General features: G+C 34.1%; 1 protein-coding gene across 2 annotated transcripts in view; it reads left to right on the forward strand.

Annotated features, from left to right (window-relative positions):
* Window positions 1-17,048, forward strand: part of LOC144450500 (alpha-(1,6)-fucosyltransferase-like) — a 49,349-nt gene that overhangs the window by 18,894 nt on the left and 13,407 nt on the right. The window lies entirely within an intron of this gene.

Here is a 17,048-nt window from a genome sequence, read left to right on the forward strand (position 1 = left end):
GGTTGTATACAGAGTTTCATCAGTGGACACATCACAAGTTTTTAATCACTCACAGAGTCTCAGCTGTCCAGACTTTAACAGGTAAAGCAACAATGAGTTGTAAACATTCACAAAGTAGACCAGTAACACTACTATAAAAAGATGGCAAATGTCACGTCTATCACAGCTGTACTGACATGTGGTAATTCATCAACAGTGATGTGACAGTCACCAAATATATTCATAATTATAAACAGAAAATTGAATGTCAACTTTGAGAAACAGAAATGTCTATTACTTGAAAAACTAAACCCTAGTACGAAAAAGTATGATAAATCATACCATTCCTACCCACATGTTGTCCTTTGAAACAAATGATCATTGATGTAGTAGATGTTAGAAAGTGACATATAATCACTTAGAAATAATAATAGATTTGAAATGAATGCAACATTTCAATCCATCTACTATGGACCTTGATAGCAGTGTTAATTATTCAATGTTCTTTGTAATTTTGAATTTACTGTTCAAATTGACTATATTTCACTCTCTAATTTGATTCACGGACCCTTGAACAATATATTTTCCATGGCAGTAAACTAAAATTCTTCTTTTATTATAACCAGGGCTCAAAATTAACAGTAGTCCCATGTCCACAGGCTACCAATTCTTGTCATGGGGACGACTGTAATTTGTAGCTGATAGCCCACTATTTGAAAAATCAATGTGAAACAACATTGAGTAAGGCTGTTTGAAACTCAATACATTGCAAAAAATATTTTTTTTTAAAGTGTAAAAAAGTTTGTTATTGTACGTACAATAACAAACATTTTACATATTTATTAATGCTTTGTAATTTATTGAGTTACAAAAACGGACTTGGCATATGTTGTTTGACATTTATTTTGCAAGTCGGAAGCCATGGTATAATTCTTTTATAAATTAAAAATCCAAAATAACTACCTAAATCCTCATCCATACAGCCACTTTAAGAGTAAGTGTTTTGGATTGTAACTTGTAAGGAGAAAGAGCGAGCCACCAAGATGATGAAAGTGACAAGACTTGAAAAAAATATGATAGCTGATATGATAATGGAAGTAGCTGTGAGTGGATAAACAGGCCGAGTGAAGTAATCCTATTGAGGGTTAAAACTCATAACAAGTCACCATGGGATTAACTCATACACACTATTCCTCAATTAGGAATCTGACATTAATTTGAAAAGTAGAAAACTCATACACATTATTAGGTTATCTTTGATGGGTAGGTGAACATTCACAGAGATGATAGAAGAGCTTGCACTATTAGTAATTGAGCCAGTGGGAGAATGAGTAGTTGGAAATAATACCGATGATGTCAGACTGGCTAATGATGGATTGACAGGTTGTAGGTAAGGATGGTTTGGTAATATTTGTGCAATAACAAGAATTTCCTTGATGGAAATAGCTTTTGGTTATTCAGACAGACAAAGAAACTGATTAGAAAGGTGAAAATAAAAGTAACCAAATTCAATAGAATATAATGAACAATTTGAAAATTTCATTTGTTTGAAAATATACTAAATATTTGAATGTAAGTATTGAGACCCTTTCTTCTATGAATATTAGCTTTACGATGAAAGAATAACAGTAGATAAACTAAATTGACATAGAAACTATGTAATATATAGCTAATAAATCTGACAGGATTACATACTAACAGGAATATATGTTGCATATAAGCTCATTTCTAAAAACCATAAGTGATGAAGCTTTAATTTGAAGATTACAAGTCCAATATTGATGAGTTGACGATTTACCAACTGAAAGAAATATACTACATGTATTTTATATCATCTTAAACAAAAGATGAATTTCTATGAGAATTTTAACATTCAACAGTTGGAATTTAAAAGGTGTATGTAAGTCGCTGGTTGTTTTATTCGATGTTTTATTGTTACTCCTACAGCTCTGCTGTTTTCTTTGGAAAAAGTGAATGGATCACCATATGTGTGTGAAGATATACAATCAGTTTGCTTTGTGATTCAGCAATACAGAGTTACTACATGTACAATAATTTCAACAGAGTAGTGAAAATTTACAGATTTCATTTGATATTTATAGTTCTCGTAGTATAAAACAGAAGATATTGAAAGAATACTTAGCCATATTTTGCTACTAACAAGTCAATATGACAGCTGTAATTTACCACTTTTATTGTAGATATCAGCTATAAAGCCCCCCCCCCCCCCAAAAAAAAACAAAAAAAAACAAAAAAAAAAACAACAAAACAAAACAAAAAACAAAACAGCAGTAACCCATCAACACTTTCATCAGGCCTAAAAAAAAAAATTATTTGGTTATGGTTACCCGACCCCCACCTAGTTTTTCACACTGACCCTAAACTTTTCTCTTTTTTTATGTATTCGAGAAAAAATAATAAAATCGTGAAAAATTGTGAAGTCTCACAAGAAATAGTGGATGCGGAAACTGACATAAACTTGAAAAGACTACATGTATATAAAACTGTTCTTCCAATCTGTAATGGTTGTACATCTGGTGAGAAGAAACCAATAACACAGAGACCATATGGAAAACAACGGAAAATATAATTACCTGAACTAGACACCCACATACGGAAAGAAAATATGTAAAAAAAATTAAATAAAAAATCAAACCACCCCACCTATTCTAAAACTGAACGTAATCAGGAACAACACATTTTTTTTATTAGGCCTACATTGTATATTTGATATCAAAATTTCATAATTTAGTAGCTAGGATAATACTAGTTGGTAGTCAAGCATTAATAATAGATTGGGCTTGATTGAAATACGTTCCAGTTTGTCTAATTTTTGCAGCTGACGAGGAGCCTCATTAATTAGAATCATTTCATCATAGTTGCTGTTATCCTGACTTTATTGTCATGTGTGGCCAGTATTATCTCACTAACCAGATCTACTTCAGTAAATCACATTGAATTGCCTTCCATCATATTAGCAGCCAGTGGAGAAAATACATCATGTCCTTGCTTGTTACAGCTACAAATGGAAGCCCTTCCAGTATCTATTGTTAGTGTACTGTTTTCAGTGTTCTAGAAAAAGTAGATCTTGCTTCACTCCTAATTGGAATATTTTGTGTCATATGAATTGTTTTGGCATCACAATGTGTAGATATATACCCAGCTAGTATTTTCATGTGATATACTCTCATAAATTGCTGTGTGCCAAGCTTTTATCCTTCCTGTCAGCCCCAACATTGCAACTTTCACCACTTAAAATATTCAATATGGTTTTCAGGCTATGACGACATGATTGCTAGAGAGGTTTAAAATATAATGTACTATGTTTGCAGCAGTCTGTTCACTGAATAGATTGGTGGTTCACAGTGAACATAATGTCTATTTGGGTAGAAAGAGTCTTATTTCATACATAGTGCAATCTTTTCAATTACAGACTAGTGTTTGTTACTAGGTACATGTAAGTGAAGATGATAATGATGTCAATCTAATGTCAGTAAACATACAATCAGCCAAATGACCCTAGGATTCTTTCAAAGTAGCTGGCCCCAAAGTAAAATATATAAAACTGAAAACAATTGTTAAAAGCCTGCAAGAAAATGACGTCTGAATAATGTATTATGCAGTTCTATTGGTGCTATTGTTGTGATGGTAGTGTACTCTATCTTTTTAATAGCAAACTCCATGTGAAGATCACTCCCAACAAGTTTCACTACATCCTTTAATTTATTCTTGGTGATTATATTATTCCACACAATAATTCGTAGGACCACATCTTGCAGCTTTTTCAATTGAATTGAATTGAATTTATTTCCACCAGAAACATAAGATAATAATACAAAAAGAAAATATCGTTAATAAGAAAAATGGTCTGGTGAGGACCATGGAGATACCGGTAGTTCACTTGAAGCTAATCTAGTCCATGGTCCTGACAAATATGGGATAAATAATCAAATACACATACTTATTTACATCTATATATATAATATTACAAATGAACAATACTAAACAAACAAAAAAACAACCATGATAGCACAAAGAGTATCAAACAACCAGAATGGAAAACCAAAACAAACAAAATCTGTGACAACACACACAGAAAGATATTTACGTATGCTTGTTGCATCTATTAGAAATGGGGGATGCTACAATGTGTGTTTCCAGAGGAATTTATAGAAACATCTGTGAAGATTGAACACATTAATCACAGTACATGTGCATTTTGGAAATCTGTTTTTGTAGAGGTATAAAAATGATTGATTAAACCAAGCATTACAATTGAACTGGTATGACTGTATATGGTAGTAATCATAAGTGGTATTTCATGTACAGTTTCATTTTTATTGATCATTTTGCTATTGCCTGTATACTTGAAAGCAGCATTTAGAGGTATAAACCCTACAGGCAGAAATAAGCCTAGAAGTATAAATTAGTGCAGATGGTAAGACCCACAGCATGATTGATATGACTCTACTTCAGCCCTAATTTCTAGGTTTTAAAGCTTACCAGTACCTTTAATATACTCCATAAATACTCATTTACAGTTTGTAAGTCTTCCTGTTCTTCTCATAATTGGTCTGTTTCGTAATGAAATTTGACTCAAGATACTATAAATGGAAAAGTCAATTACATTTGAACTACTAATAAATTGTATACTGTGGTAAAAATCTGAATAATACTTGTACAAAATTTGACATTTCAGGGTTAAGTAAAAGTGTCCAATTATATCAGAATTGAATATTCTATCCATCACTAGAAACTAGTAGAAGCAGAAGTGAAACTTTCCTTTCAGCTGGCAGGTCTTGGTAATCTGATTTTAAATGATTTAGATGTAGATGGCAACAAAAGAGCTGTGTGTGTATGTTTGCTATACTCTGGAGAAATCTATATTTCTAAAATTTCACCAGTGAAGTTTGATACAATTGAATTCACAGATATTGATCTTAACTTGATAGAGTGTGTCTTTATATATGGAAACATCGATTATACCAATATGGTTTTTTTATGAATGTTTCTGATGATGTATCTCGGGAAGAAGAATGAAATTACTGGAAAGAAGAATGAAATTACTGGAAACATATAGTTTTATGAGGAATAAAATATATCGACAGGATATTTGTATCCAATAGCAACACACATGACAAACAAATTCCTTCAACTGTAAAGGCTGGGTAGTATTGCAATCAATGTTTAATACATACATGTACAACTTTAGATTTTCATATTTTGTTGTTTTATCTCTGTGAATGGAAATGTGTGTTTTTTTCACAGTAGAATGTTTTGTATGACCACAATTTACTGGAAAATAGGAGCTATTTTTATACAAATACACAACAACTGAGTAATGTTTCCAATATTGTCTAAAACATGATAAGCAATCATGGAAATTCCACAACACTAGGAAAATTGATGAATCAGATTGACTTGTGATTTATAGAACTTTGTGTTTGTTAAATTACGTCTAAGTAATTTTGATACTAAAGACATGATGGATTGTGATTCTGACCAGCACTTTAATTCATCAGTGTTTAAATCTAATTTAGATTAATTAGCTTTGGCATGGAACATATCCAAAGTAATGAACACATAGAGACAGTATGCATTTGTTTCATAACTTTTATAGCTACTGCACAGATAGGTCATTTTTTTTGAAGAAGAGGATTGTTGTACAGACTAAGGTAGCAATAACTTTAGTTTTGGTTAAGCTTTATAAGGTTAAGGTTGATACTAATTCACCCAGTCATATGATTGCTTTGGTACCCTGCTCCGCCCATGGCTGTCACAATATTTATTATTAGTTTAGCTGATAAATTGCTCTACGTCAGCTAAAAAGATGAACTAGTCAAGATTTGTGAACTCGAACTAATCAGCAATCAAACAGTGCAAGACTGGAATATAAATTATCAAAAGTATGATTTCTATGTGTTTTAACTTTCATATAATATCATAACATATTTATTAAAATCAGCTCTGTGAGGCTAAGAGCCTATGGGCTGATCAAGTGTCTAATGCTGAAAAAGCAATTCTGTTAAATATTCAAGGATGAGCATGTATGGTGCATATCTGCAGAACAGTATAAATCACACACATTTACTACTACAGTTTAGCCTGAGTAGCAACCAATAACCAGTATAGTAGATACATTGTAGTCATAGTAACAGTTACTCTACACTTATAGGGTCTATGACTAAACAGATCATATACACATGTAATTCTTTACTTCCCATGTGTTTCTTCTAAAAATCAGACTTGTTTCTCAATTAAAGCAGCAGCCTACTATAAACCACCAAGATAATTTGGTAAGCCTTTTTCAACAGTGTGTGTGCATGTTTATGAGTACAGCCATACTTTTCCCAAAAGGAAACCTCCCACATGTAGTCCAAATGTTGTTTTTATTGAAGGATTTTAACAGTATAGTCTAACAACCAGTCATGCGTTTTTATTATTAAAACCCAATAATTCATACATCTATGTATCCAAGTTGAGTGGCTTCTGATACATGTATAAAGTATTACATGTACTGTAAACCTACATATTTTCATTACTAGAAACTTTTGCGATTTTACAGTCCTCACCAAGTTCTTAAAGGCTAGTTTACTTATGAATTACTATTAAAAGCCGATAACACTGTTTATTTCCAGTGGCATGAGCAAAAATAAATCTTTAGACTTTCGTGAACATTTCCAAGTCTGCAGTAGCTGATGTTCATTTGCCTGCGTATACAATGTAAGGATGAATGAACACCACCACTTTATGGTATGAGTAGACATTGTGTCTATGTGTGATATCAAGAACATAGTATGTATGTACCTATTACCAGGTAATTGTAGCCACCAGTTAACATCACTTTAACATGTGGACTGTGTCTTCGTTTCTGGATTTTTCACAACATAATTTTCTAATATTAAATTAATATTAATTGTAAATTACCAAACAGATGTAGGATATGAAATACTTGTATCACTACATTGTACATGTAACATGTATACTGTACATGGTACATGTACAACAGTGATCATGATAGTTTTTATACTTTCCCTTCCAAATATCAAATTTGTTTCTTCTCTTTATAGCAACATCCCACTGAGTGTGTTTTATGAAATTCGTCCCATTGATTGTGTTATATATATGAAATTCGGCTTGGGTCAAGATGAGTTAGATGAATTTTCTGAGTATGTGCAGTTCTTATTTGTGAACAGTATGTTTGAATTTTCTTTTCAGATACATTTGAGTACATCTGCTATGGCTCGTCAGTTACTTGGTGTATGATTTTGAGCACCATGCTCAAAGGACTGATAACAGCGCATAGCCAAATCAGATCTCATAGATCTAAATATGAAAGTACATTTTCCACAAAAATTTTTCACCAATCCTAAAAAATGATAGCCTTCAAAGATTTTATTGTCATGCTTATAGATAATTTGATTCCCAGTGGTCACCGTCTGGTTATGAATGTTTGAATTTATTCAAGAGAGTAGAACAGGGAAACATTTATTGTACAGTATTTTGCTAGAAACATGAATTTAAACCCATGCTATATACAGCTAAATGCTAAACATTTCATTAGTTTGTATTATTATTATGCAACAAGTCTGATATTCAACTTCATAGAAAACCTGTTACCTGTATATTTTACGTGTACATTTTCTACTTCATCATGTATATATGCAGCTGCTGAATTTGTGTCACATGTAAAATGTACCTGGTATAATATGTTATGGTTATTTGCAGCAAGTTTACTAAAATATTCAAAGTTGCATGTTCTGTAAGGTTGTGACTAGACCTGCTTACAACTGTACATGTACATGTACATGTATGTCTTGCTAGAGGACATTTACATTCATGTTTAAATTATACTTTTTATATTCAATCATGAAAAAAAAGCTTTAGCTACACTACTTGTTAAATGGAAGGACAGAATCCTTGTTGGTGTACACTGATAAAAAAAAACCAACACCTTTACAACTAAATTTGTATCTTAAAATTGTGAATGTTCATAGGTAATCATTTTCACTAAATACAGAATGATGTGTAACAGATCGAAAAAGCTGAACAGGTGACACCTGTTTTTGTACAATGAATGAGAATTATCAAATGGTAATTGTGCATATGTAGTGAAAGAAGAAATATTTTTATCCTAGATGCATGACAAGTATTACAAATTATGTACCATGCATCTAGTATATTTAATGATAAGTACATTTGCACAAATGACATGCATTGATATCATTGTCATAAATGTTCCAGTTGACTGCCTAATGCCATGGCAATTAGCAGATATTATCTTTATATAATTGATTTGTTCAAAGGCTTGCTTTCACAAATACTGCATCATATGCAGTGCTCATTTATAATGGATGTAAGAAAAATGCCTATGTCCCAACTCTTGTTGATCTTGGTTTCCAGAAAGTGAATCAATGTTTTAGTAGGCCCATTATTTTTATTAAAATAGTGACCCCCTGTTGTTAACATGCTAAAGTTGACGGACAGTCTGGATGGACATGTTGCCAAGTAAATATCAGAACAACTGGACAGTCTGGACATGGTGCCATGTAAATATCAGAATGACTGACAGTCTGGACATGGTGCCATGTAAATGTCAGAACGACTGACAGTCTGGACATGCTGCCATGTAAATATCAGATTGATTGACAGTCTGGACATGGTGCCATGTAAATGTCAGAATGACTGACAGTCTGGACATGGTGCCATGTAAATGTCAGAATGACTGACAGTCTGGACATGGTGCCATGTAAATGTCAGAATGACTGACAGTCTGGACATGGTGCCATGTAAATGTCAGAATGACTGACAGTCTGGACATGCTGCCAGGTAAATATCAGATTGACTGACAGTCTGGACATGCTGCCATGTAAATGTCAGAACGACTGGACAGTATGGAGATGGTGCCATGTAAATGTCAGAATGACTAACAGTCTGGACATGGTGCCATGTAAATGTCAGAATGACTGACAGTCTGGACATGCTGCCAGGTAAATGTCAGAACAGCTGACAGTCTGGACATGGTGCCATGTAAATATCAGATTGATTGACAGTCTGGACATGGTGCCATGTAAATATCAGAACGACTGACAGTCTGGACATGCTGCCATGTAAATGTCAGAACGGCTGACAGTATGGAGATGGTGCCATGTAAATGTCAGAACGCACGACTGACAGTCTGGACATGCTGCCATGTAAATATCACATTGATTGACAGTCTGGACATGGTGCCATGTAAATATCAGATTGATTGACAGTCTAGACATGGTGCCATGTAAATGTCAGAACGACTGGACAGTATGGAGATGGTGCCATGTAAATGTCAGAACGACTGACAGTCTGGACATGCTGCCATGTAAATGTCAGAACGGCTGACAGTCTGGACATGCTGCCATGTAAATATCAGATTGATTGACAGTCTGGACATGGTGCCATGCAAATGTCAGAACGACTGGACAGTATGGAGATGGTGCCATGTAAATGTCAGAACGACTGACAGTCTGGACATGCTGCCATGTAAATATCAGATTGATTGACAGTCTGGACATGGTGCCATGTAAATGTCAGAATGACTGACAGTCTGGACATGCTGCCATGTAAATATCAGATTGATTGACAGTCTGGACATGGTGCCATGCAAATGTCAGAACGACTGGACAGCATGGAGATGGTGCCATGTAAATGTCAGAACGACTGACAGTCTGGACATGCTGCCATGTAAATATCAGATTGATTGACAGTCTGGACATGGTGCCATGCAAATGTCAGAACGACTGGACAGTATGGAGATGGTGCCATGTAAATGTCAGAACGACTGACAGTCTGGACATGCTGCCATGTAAATATCAGATTGATTGACAGTCTGGACATGCTGCCATGTAAATGTCAGAATGACTGAGAGTATGGACAGGACTCTATTTCTCAATTTCTTAGGTTTAATAATACCATAGATTTGCAATTTCCTATAGCTGTATGGATCTTCAATGATTCATAGCTATCATCTCCGCCTGATTGCAATGCTTGTTATGGATTCTTAGGTCAACACACTCGGCGACTTCAATCACACATAACCCAAGGCAGTAAGAAGCAAATGATTCAACATCCACCCGGGTCCCTGTCTTAACTAAAATTATTTATGTTTTGTTTTCTAATGCCTTGGGCACAGCTTATCAAAAGTTGCAATGAAAAGACTATTGATGAACTGTTATGGTGCGAGTTAAGGGATGGATTGTGTCATTGTGTACAAAGAGTTGTTAGTGATTTCAGTCTTTTTGACTTCAAGATCGTTGAAATAGAAAATGTTCGAGCAAATTTGAATGGTTTACAAAGTTCCCATGGCATGGTTATCAGTCTTTTCATCACCAGGCTTGTAGATGTTGAATTCTAACATAAAATGGTTCCTATTTTAAGGAATATTGTGTCGTCCAAAACACAGGTGATTTGATTTTAAAAATAGAAATATCAGATTAGACATACAAAAGTATATTGATATTAGAATGAATATATCAGTCCATAAATTATCAATGAGACATAGTGTTATGTTTCATAGGGTTAGATTTTAATATGCTTAGATGTAGCTCTGCGATATTTCACTAATTTAATAATGATAATTTATGTGAGCTAACAAATATTATTATAACTCTGTTGTTTATGTATAATGTTGTTGACATTTTACACTATGAAATAAACTACTTTTAGTCTACATAATTGTTGGTTAAATCAAATTAAAATGACTGAAGAATATCAGTTCATTGAATTATGCAAATAATTATGTAGAAGTGTTGTGTAGTCTGTTGCAGTATAAATTGTGTGTCCAGTCCTGCCAGTAAAATTTCCCATTAAGATAAGTGTGAGAACACAGATTATGGCTGTATACTCCAGGGAAATCATACGGCATCATGAAGCTAACTGTATCCACCAATCAATCAATAGTCATCAGATGCCATAAAAAACACCTTCTCATAAGAGTTTGTTTTGCTGACAATTTCTTGTCTAGAACATTAATGAATTGAGTGATTTTGTAACAAAATAAATAGATGTGTGAAGTCACCTTTAAAAGCTTCTGGCTTGTTGAATAGCATACATTTTATTGTGAGTGTAAGAATTGAAAGTCTAAATATTGACTTCTGATGTAGACGCCTTCTTTCTTCATGTAAAAGATATTTTCAGTGATATTTTCTGTCTGGCAGTACTTGTCAAGTAGACAAATTAAAACTGAACATTGCAATTTAGCCATCAATGAACATCAATAAAACAAGTGAATTGTTGAAATGTGGTCCTGTTGACATTTTGTAACTCTTGAATTGTGTTAAAAATTGAATTAAAACTAAAAAAACAAAACAGTCTTTGTTATGTACATGTGCCTTGTACATCAGACCTTTGCATCACCACATAAAACTGAAGGCTAACCATTTATCAAAATAGTAAAACGACTTCATATATACTACTTGTAAGCTGTAGTTGATTTGGTTTCCCTCTTAAAGTCTGATGAAACTACAGACAGAGTGCTTTTATCTAAATCAGAATAAATTCTGAAGAGGCGTCTCTTGAGCATAGCTGTTGCAGTTTGTACACCTGAACAAAATTAAATATACCTTGCACTCCAAAGTTATTGGATTGAGAATGAATTGTTTGAATGCTAAAATTCAATAAACTAATGTGAACACAGAGTGGTTTTGTACATATTTCGTTTAGTTCATATACTTCAAATAGTTTAGCAGGAACAAATGTATACAGAGCATATGTATTATGCATTTTTGATTTCAGTCAATATATAAATCATCATATTGCATGTTTTGTGATCGTGGTTCAACTATGTATGAAGTACCTAGCCCCATGGAAATAAGACTTGTACGGATATAGTTACATGAATGATATAACACAAAATAATAACTCTATCAATTTAATATCCCTATGATACCAGACTCTTATTACTTCCACATGAATATCTGCTTTAGAGATGATCTATTTGTGATATATATTGAATTCTTATTTCAATGAAAAACATGGAATGTGAAAAAAAATTAATCTTGGCGATTACTGTTGCATATTTCAGCAGTATGAGATAAACCTGGAGAGGTATGTGGCGTTGATATGTTAAATTTGTATAAAATAAGTTTCTGCATTTTGCTCTGTTATTTACTAAGATAAATTTGTTGTTCGTGCCATGAATTTCATCGTGTTTTGTTGATTTTTTAATCATTTTGAAATCATATCCTGGGAACATCTGTCAATATTAGTACACTTTATGTATTTATACTTTACAATAAATGTGTGAAATTTTGTATCCATGGGCTTTAAACAAGACTGAAAAATTAAGATGTTACGTAGAATGAAAATAAGGTAGAACATACCAAGTGATGATCATTGGCAAGATTACCATTATTATGGTATATATATATTACAAGGGCCTCTTTTAAATTGAATAGTAAAAGGTTTTCATTTTATTAAGTTATTTGATATAGGGGCAGAAACATTGTACTTTTATTGTATTAGGATCAAGTTATGGGATGTGCATTGTAGAGCAATAATTATATATATCATATCAGTCAGTGTATCAATCACATTAATGTACAATTCTGATTGGAGGAGAGCTTAATATAACATTGGTAAAATGTATTGATATACCACTGATGTACCAGTGGTAACATGATTAGCTACAAGCATATTACTCCCTATATGACATATCCAAGCATGGTGCCAACTGCTGTGTAGAATGTCTAAACATGGAGAGAAATTATGTCCCAATGTAGAGTTTCAGCAACGGAAAGCACTTCAGTAGTCAACCACGTTTCTAGGCAGACTGAAAACTGAAATTTTATGTGGGCTGATATATGAAAAAAGAAACCTCACCACCCAGTTTCTAAAAAACATTACTGTAAGTATGCTGTCAATGACAGACATTGAAAATAGAGAACTCTTTCATCTGTTTGCAGATTTACCGACTTTTAATAAATGATCTGCCAAAGAAAGTAAATGACCTAACAAAAAATTAGGAAACAATGCAGTTTTTGTGCAACAACATGATAAATATGAAGTCTTTCTGATACAAATCTATAAACTTGAATGGATATATTCGCATGTGATAAGGTTTGAATTGCTCATTGCTGGGCAAGTGTATTAGAAAGAACAACTTGTCCTTCATTCTTGAAACCTAAGTTTTCAAAGTCAGAGAAAGTACAGTTCAAGGGTACAAGAATGCTGATAATGTAATATCAATAACCCCACCACAGTTTGGGTGCAATTCACTCCATGTAGCACTGGTCTTTCGACTTGTGCCATTTTGTCACAAAGTCTAACAAATCTTGTGTAGCCGTTGTGTGTGTGTGTGTGTGGGGGGGGGGGGGGGGGGGGGGGGTTATTGTTTTATATAATATATAACCCCCAAAATAACTGTAAAAGCCAAGTTATATTCATAATCTAGAGATGATGTATGTGATGTCCAATACAAAAAGCATCTTTAAGTAATTTCCACATACCTCATTGTTGTCTGTAAGCCTTTCTTAACCTATTTGGCACCAGTATTAGTGGAGTTGAAATATTACACTAATACATTGACAGCTTAGTTTGATACTTATTAGTGTTGCCAAGTGAAATGAAACATGAATAGAAACTGCTCCTGGCTTTTTAGAAATCTTGATTGTCAATTTAGTGGTTGATGGGAAAGTGATAGTGAAAGCCAAGGTGGCAGTCCAGGAACGGAGGTGTACATGTAAGGTCTTATTAATCAGAAGTGTTAGCTCATGGCAATGCCACTCACTTTCTATAATTAGTATACTATCATTATGTAAATTATTATGCTTTTGTATGTCAATCATACTTTAAGCTAATGGCAGACTTACAGGCAGATCACTCACCGTCATAATGCATGTATATAGCAATCATGTTGTACATCATTATCCATATTATCTGGTTAACCTTTCTAATGAGAATATTCATTTTGACCTCAATTTAAAGGCCTACAATTAGGATGAGGATGGGGATTACAACATTAGGTGCTTTGTAATATAATGAGACTTCTTTTAGCACTTTCCAACATACTGTTCTCAACATACTGTTCTCAAAACACTTCACAGTGTCAGTTATTACCCTTGATGTGGCAAATAACAGCACTATGGTCCTTTTTATCTTTCTCAACTTCCTGGTGAGTATATCATCTGACATTATGTCTGTTGATATACCAGGTCCCCAGTTATACAGCTGGGTTGACTGGGGCTTACTTCAAGTGGTTCAAATCTTACCCAAAGAATTAAGCCATTGAGAAACAAACGGCAGTGACAAGGCTCAAACCGACAATCTGCCGATTCCAAGCCAGCCCCTCTAACCTTTCAACTGTAATGACTCCATGTGCTGATAATAGGGAGTCTATTATCAGTATTGTTTTTACAGATTCCATTTGTATTACACGTGGCAATGCTACATAAAGACTTCTAACCATGTGTTGTATGATTTTATAGGTCCCAACCCAATGTTTTATTACATATTTTGTATCTATCTTCTGTCTGGGAGCAGATGGCTACATTGATATGAATGCTATGCTAACTAATGAAATTTGAAGTGAAACCTTTGATAACTGCTATACATACAGTTGTAGGTACTTACAAAATACATAGCCTATATTTATGGTAGTATTGAATGTTAGTTGTAAACATGTAAAATATGACATATGTTTAGCATTGTTTTCCTTGCATATAAAAGCTAAAAAGAAATTGATGATTTTGTGTGTTATTCATGACAAGTAAAACTGTTTTGTAGGTTACATTTACACATCGGTTTCTTGTTTGCATAAATAGTCAGAAAATGTATGTAATGCAAATATGTTGTTGAGTCGTGTGTTCAGCAACATATGGAACTTTCAAGGCCCAAGTTGAATTTAGAATTATACATTAGCTTACATACAATAGTGGTAAGTAAATCTGGAAAGGTTATTACAAGTATCCTGTCTAACAGCATCAGCTTCAATTGAGTTAGCAGTTTCCTCTCCTTTGCCAGAAAGTGTAGAGAGGTGAATGCCAACTCTGAGCTTTACTAGAGAAAAAATCCTTCCCTGATTAATATATTACATGATGACTTGTTGGATCAAGAGAATAGTAAAGTGCCCAGAATAAAATCATGGTCCATCTTGAAACACATTTACAGGTAAATATCTTCATGGACATTAGAGTGGAAAGGATGTTGTATACGTGTACCAAGTATCAAATCTAGAATAGGGCAACTGGTACCGTATACACAAAAGTGTTTTTTGCTGGCCTAATGATTTTCTCTTTATTAAACAAGGCAAAAGCTAATCAGAAAATGTTTTGAATTGAGTTTTGTTTGGGCCATGCAGCTTTCATATTTCATGTCATTTGAATGTATGGAGTGAGATATCAATAATTGGTGCCTAGTCTGTGAAGTATTAACGTATATGTTCAAACCATACATGCACTGTAGTTGAACATTCTAAGCTCTGTATACATGCGTACGATGTTCAACTGGGATCTGTATTTGTATGCAGAGGACATGTATACTGTAGGTGTTTATGCACTGTGAAAATTGAAGTGACGCGTATTCCTAGATCTTATTACTTTTCCTAAGTTGCTATTCTAACACCTGCTGTAGTCTGAAATCAAGGTTATCACCTTTGTCAAACTTCCTAACCATTATGTAGAGAATCAGAAAACACTACCGGCATATTGTATTAGTCTTTCACCCCTCAACATGTAAAAACCCCACTGGATGATAGTTTCTCAGTACATTTATATGGTGTACTGTTTTTTGTACAGATTGAAATCAGTCAGACACAATCAAATGATAAATTGTCATACTCCAAGAGGATTAATTTCCTTTCAGGACATTCATCATCCCTTAAGACATCGTTTATCTTGTAAAACACTATACCTGTAACTTGATTACCATAGTAACAGTGGTATGTGAGGCTAGATTGGCAAACTCACCTCATGTTGCTTTTAATCACAATCAGTATCCTACCCCCAAAATTGTCACCAATGATCTATGTATGATATATTGTATTAATATTCTAAGTACTTGTATAGCACTATCAGTGTGTTTCATGCTTCACTGTTCTTCATTTCTGATAGTAGCAGTCAAGTTTTCACTTTTATGCCTTCTAAAACTTGTGAGGTACAATGTCTGTGATTTATACTGTAAATATTATTCCATTAGTTTCATACTTATTATGGATTGATCTTGACATCTCAATCTGAGTCTGTCATGATGAATTATTCACTCGACGTGTATGATACTTTTCTTTATGAATGTAAACCAACCTAGACTTGACTTTCCACATTTCAATTTGATGAATCAGAGTTCGATTTATTAGAGGAACTGACAGATTTGAGTTATACTTAGTGTCAGGTGATAAGGAAAGATACAGAGTGCAAGGAAAAGGTTGGTACTACTTCACTGATAGCCTGTTCTAAATGCATGGTAGATATCATCAATTCTTGTTTAATTTACGAATACTACCTAAGGCTTACCGACTGTACATTAAGAACTAAAAGCTGATGCCTTGTTTAATAACCTGTAAGTTGACCTCAAAGTCAGAAGTCTAATTACAGTATACATTAGATTAGGTCCATTGACTGATGTCTGTGGATTTCAATGATTCTTCAGTTTCTAATGTCTAATCTTCATTACTGCATAGAAGTAGTTTGAAAAACCATGTCCACGATATACATGTGTAAGTGCAGACAGCAGGTCTGTATCCCAGGGTCCATAGAGGCAGTAGGACCGCATCCTACGGGCCATATAGGCAGCAGGTCTATGTCCCAGGGTTCATGTGGGCAGCAGGTCTGTGTCCAAGAGTAAGTAGATCTGTGTCCTCAGGGGCCTATATTGGCAGCAGCTCGGCATCTGTGTCCCAGGACCCATGATATAGATAGTAGGTCTACATGTATGTCCCAGGGTCCATTTGGGCATCAGGTCTATGTCCCAGAGTCCACATAAAGAGCAGGTCTATGTCTGTGTCCCAGGATCCATATAGGCAGCAAGCCTATATCCCAGGGTCCATATATATTGTAGGGAGCAGGTATATGTATATGTCCCAAGGACTAAGGTCCACATAGACA

The sequence above is a fragment of the Glandiceps talaboti genome, chromosome 2 (assembly GCF_964340395.1).
Source record: "Glandiceps talaboti chromosome 2, keGlaTala1.1, whole genome shotgun sequence".
Classification (NCBI taxonomy): domain Eukaryota; kingdom Metazoa; phylum Hemichordata; class Enteropneusta; family Spengelidae; genus Glandiceps; species Glandiceps talaboti.